This window comes from Pogonomyrmex barbatus, unplaced genomic scaffold (genome assembly GCF_055798465.1).
Source record: "Pogonomyrmex barbatus isolate J1 unplaced genomic scaffold, ASM5579846v1 scaffold6, whole genome shotgun sequence".
In the NCBI taxonomy this organism is placed as follows: Eukaryota; Metazoa; Arthropoda; class Insecta; order Hymenoptera; family Formicidae; genus Pogonomyrmex; species Pogonomyrmex barbatus.
In genome coordinates, this window is record NW_028297160.1 from 7,397,976 (window position 1) to 7,403,975 (window position 6,000).

Below are 6,000 nucleotides of genomic sequence, written 5' to 3' on the forward strand. Positions count from 1 at the left end.
TTTAATAAATAATATATAATACTGATCGTAAATTCTTAAAAAGTTCTCAAAATATCATCATTTCATATATTCTCAGGATATTTTCAGGGTATTCATACGTTACAATATTTCTTATACTCCTCAAAATGTATTTTAATCTTTTATTAATTTTGCAATCGATTTTCAATATTTGTAAAAATGTTTAGATATACGTTTGAAGTAAAATAATCTAAAGTAATAAAAAATAATAAGAACGCTAATTCAGTAAAATAATAAGTAAAGAATAAATAAAGAAGAATAGATAAATAAAGAAGTTCAATTATTAAGTAAAATGTTATTTGCTGTTTATAAATTTTTAATAGGAAATTATCATTTTTAATTTACAATTGTTTATTATAAGTTGTAATACAGAAAAATAATACGACATTGTATACTTAATAATGAAACTTAAAATATAAAAATTATTGTAAGATATGAATAATCGCTATAAAATTTACACATTTTTTATAATCTTTATTGATGATAGTCACTAAAATAGATCTTTTCTATCTAGGCATGATATATCACGTACATGCAAATTTCAGCTCACTTAATTCTCTGCTGTTGAGAGAACAAATTACATTTATGACATATACGATTTAATAACTGTATGCGCTAATACAATATACAATAACGCTAATACAGTATACAATAAATTTTCTTTATAATTATTATAAATCGTGAACGAGTTATGTTACGTATCTTTTATAGACTTTGTTTAAAATTAAAAAAAAAAACTTTTATTTATCTATTCTATATTTTATTAAATTTAACATACTCGTACAATGATTGAAATTTAAAAAGAAAGAAAGAAATTGCATTTATATGTATGTTTGAATTTATTTTTTTATTTTATTTTAACAAATATATTGTTTATAATATAATAGAAAATTATGTTTCAGTTTTTATTTGCATGCAACCATATTTCGAACTTTTGTGACATCTGCGTCATTGATTTTCACGTGATTTTATCGTGAAGGTGATCGACTTTGCAAATTTATTCCAACAAGCGACGCGATTTTCCACTTGACTGATTTATAATGTTTTTCACGCACGACTTCGCCGTTCTATCGCGAATAATGAAGAGCCGTTATGAAGTTACCCTTTTGGGATTGCAACGGGTGCTTTTGTGACGAACACATAAAGCAAAACACAGAGCACTCTTTAGTGACGACACTCGAAAAAAGTAGAGGACATGCAAACATTTTCGCCTTGCTGAATACTTAAGGAAAGTAATCAGAACCATAATATACATCCTTTCGATCACGTGTTAATGCGTGCATAAATGACAAACATTTGGAGGAAATTTGGTGATCAAGAGATTGAGTTTGTATTGTGTAAAATTAATAACGCGGAACTTAATAGACTAAAAAAAAAATTGAACAAATGAGATTAAAATAGAGAATATAAGTCTCCTTGATTTGATTATACAAGTTGTGAAATAATACCAAATAATATTATTAAGCCAAGATTAAATTAGATAAAAACTGCTCAACGCGATACCGCGACGAGAAAAGACACGCACATGATTCACTCGAGTCGATAAAATTACACCAAGTCGAAATATATATAATAACGAATATTATTTGTTATATTGACTGTTGAGAAAGATACGAATAAAAGGGGAGTGCATTTTCGGATCGACACAATGGTTCGTTATTCGTACCCACCAGGTTTGCTTTGAGCTGGCGGTGCGTCGTCAATACGCGGCCATTAGCGAACACGTGTGTACATATATGCACTGTAGTTACCTGGTCGAGGTTCGTCGATGCATCTTTACGAACCGTTTGTATTGTGAAAGTGTCCATTAGGCGCGTAATATAGTGGGGAGATTTTCGAGAGGTCGATATTTATTATATGTAAGCTCCCTCTCGTGCAGACTGCAAAATCTACAGACACAACTCTGTCTTGAACCAGACACGATTGATCGCGATAGAGAATATAAAGAATATAATATTACAATTATTACAAACAAAAGTCCAAACTCGAAAATTAAAACCAATAATAGTGTAAACCTTCAATTAAAAGACTTCAGAAACTTTCTATAAAAATATAACTTTTTATGAAAATATTTTTATCAAAAAAGGAAAGAGAGAAAGAGAGAAAGAAGTGAGGAGAGAAATGAGAGATCGAACTGTAATGCAAACTTATTTTACATCGAATTCATATTGCATGCAATCGTCTAATACAAAAACTTTTGATTGACAGGACATATATTCTCCATGGATATACGGGCACGTGGAATTTCTTCCTTGTGAAGATGATCGGAAATTAAAACGAAAAAAAAAATGGGTCGACTATCGGTGTCATGGCTGACTGGCATTCATGTAATTACTGATGACGATACGTTTCCGCATCGAACAAAGGTATCCCGGTGCGCTCACCGCGAGGATATCTTCCTGGACGAAAGCGTGGCGCTTTCTCGGAAAGCGAATAAAGGAAATGACGGCGCGTAATTACCACGGGGTGTAATCGGAAGTTTGCAGAATTAGCTAGGGGACCATCTTTTTCTTCCCTTACGTCGAGTGAGAATCTACCTCACCTGACAGTGACTCAGACTCATGAAAAATGAATACTTCCTTTCGTTTTGCTCGGTGTCATTTTAGTAATTTATTTCCGGTAGATAATTATTATCACAAAATGTGTAAGTTCATGACTTGAAAAGGTATGTGCAGAATGCAATTTACAATCTAAGCATTATATTAAATTTACGTTATGTCTTATTCTGATATGTCATATGAGCATTTATCTTCGTTTGAGATCTGCATTTAATAAGATAATAATATATATATATATATATATATATTATTATCTTATTAAATGCAGATCTATATATATATATATATATAGATCAGATATATATATATATATATATATATATATATATATAGATAGTACAGATATATATATATATATATATATAGATAGTACAAAATAATACTTTATTAATGTGGATGACTACTTTTACAGAGACAGTGATATATTTTTTTCAGTTATTTGTCCTTTCAATTATCAGATCTTAGCAAGAAGTGCTGATAATAGCGACGCACGTAGCACATACTCTTTGTCACATGTCCCACGCGTCGAACTCACTTTCGCGGAATTGTTAATCATGCGTGTACGCTGAAAGAGACTTCGATTGTTCATTAGGCGAAATAAAAGTAGCGGCATTTCGCCGACACAAATCCGTTCCTGGAAGATCCATCAGCCAGCCCCTTCACGATCAATTACCGGCGCATTGTGCCAACCCGTGTTAGCGCGCGCGTGTGCGCATTATTGCGTACAGAGACCAATTTTTCCGCGAGCTTTTTGTAAAAACGTCCGCATCCCGTTCCGCGCGAAACTTCCGGTCGTCGTCTTTGTCCATTGATGATCACGCTGACGGCGTGAGAGCGCTGGAAAAAAGCCGCGTTCTGAAAAGCGCAGGTCGTGCGTGTCATAGCCGACGCGTCGAGCGTACATCGACAGTGCGTACATTACCGATGCACCGGCGTGTTATGCAGTGAAAACCGAATAGGAGAAATCGATAAAACATGAAATGAATGTAATTGACTCTAACAATAGTGAAAATTATATGTGTTATATGTGTATATATTCTGCAAGAGAAACATATGGATTCAAATAGAAATAGTTTATTACAAGAACAATTGTATGAAAGGTCTAAAATCCAGCTTCAGTTATTTTAAATTACAAAAATTTTGGTAGTTTGAAGATTTTAACTCGCTTCAGAAAAGATCATGTGTTCATATATTCAGAAATAATTTTAAATTATTCAGGAATAATATTAAAAATAATTTTTTTTTGTTTTCTTGTATAGAAATCTTATCAATCATATTCCTTCTTGTTCATGTAACATTATTTTATTTTAAAGACCTTTTAAATTCAATTATGACTGTTGTAAAAATTTTATATTAAATGCATAATATCTTCAAAATAATTTAAAAGTAATCAATAATGATTTTGGTAAAAGAAAATAAAATACATAAAATCTGATATAATAATAAAGTATTAGACTTTGATAGATTTTTATTGAAAACATTTAAGATTTCCAGTATAAAAATAATAAATAATCATGAAAAATGACTCATGAATTGAAAATATGCGGCTAATTATAAATCTTGATAACAGAAATTATAGTTCTATTCATTTTTATTCAAATATAATTATTAAATTTTTTGTGAAAATTATTTCAATGCATTTCTCTAAAGATGATAGTATTTCTTCTTAAGCTGATGATTTGGCAAGGGTTACGATTAATATCAGAGATAAATCATTTTAATTTGTAGATACAACAGTCGCGTTTTAGTCGGTTGTATATACACTTCTGGTTGATATTTTTGCGCTATCTATCTAATTTCTATCTAATTAACGTTTACGTCGTGTAGAGTCGTAAGAAAATTACGACGTGTAATTAAAAGCATTGGCTAGTAAATTTAACAAGCGCACGAGAGAAATCGCTCATGCGTGAACGCGCTAGACATGCACGCACGTCCCAGGGGATAGATTGATTTCCATTATCATCATTTAAAACCGTTGACAGTGACTTCCATCAAGCTTCTTCCTTCCCTGTCGTACTTGGGTAGCAGATGGGCCTGTTAAGTCATTATCGTTATTGTTTGTGTGCGATGCGCGCGACGGGGCACCCGCCGATCTACGTGTCTGGATTAATATACTGGGTAGCGGAAATAGATCACTGATGACACGGAGGAAGATGGTGAGTCACACCGGCGCCAATCCTCGCGGTTGCTTGACCAGCGGTTCATGACGTGCGCCATTCGGAAGAAATAAATTGCTTGGGGAAGAAAGGAAGGCGGGGGTGAGATTACACATATCATTGCAATGCTTTTAAAAATAATTAGAATAAGTCATTAGAGTAAGATAAGACATGAATAGATTAGATGTCTATCTTATCTAATATTCTAGATTCGTATTTAGTGTCTCAGATCGTATAAGGTATGAAATTAATATCTTTAAGATATTGTAGAGGGAAAAGAAATAATGGTATTTAGTATTCTCTTCTGGAATAAAAAAGACAATGCCAAACTTGAGTCTGCATAGAATTGCACGTGTCTAGTGTACTAAATTACACCGTCTCCAATGTTTCTTTTCTAGCTTGTCCATATTAAGAACATGAATAGCATTGGTTGGCATGTGCAAACGGAAGCGAACTATTTCGTCGAGGAGGAGCTGGTCTCTAGCGTTCAACACGATTGTTTTTACGGAGTCTAAATATGTTTAGCTATATCCGAGTTATCTTTCATTCACTTTATTTTATTCTAGCTCATCTTTAATATTTAGAATTTTAGTATATACATTGATTTAAAATTAGTCATACATTTACAATTGGTAATACTTTATACGAATATATAAAATTTCTTAGTTATTTTTATAAAATTAATAATAAAAAAGTGCTTAGAAATCTCAAGCAATTTAATAAATTAAAAATTTTTAAATTTTAAATTGTATACAGCAAAATTTTTAATAAAGAAAGCGATAAATAGAAGACATTAATTTTTTAATTGTTTTGCGTTATGTTACCTAAAAAATTAATATTTTATGATGGATTAGTAATAATGAAGTTTCATTACGTATCCGCATCATGTTATAATCGCATCTTCACGCGTGCGACTATGTTCGCCAACACGAAACGAGCGTCGAACCTATTTATGCGTGAGACGGGCTACTTATACGAACATGGCGACACATTGCTAAGCAGTCATCTCTATTTTGACCGACGAACTGCTTCAGCGTAGGCTATAGGAAACTTCAAAGAGTTCATTCCTGTGCAATGATTTACATGTGGGCGGAATTTTTGCGTTTGGAAACGGTGGAGTGAAAACAGATTTCGTTAGTAAAGTTTCTGGACATAAATAAATAAGAACAGAAACTGCTGTTCCGAAATTAAATCGAGGCAGAAATTAGATTATCTACGTAAATGTTTTAAATAAAAAATGAATATATAGAAAAACTTTTATTAACACA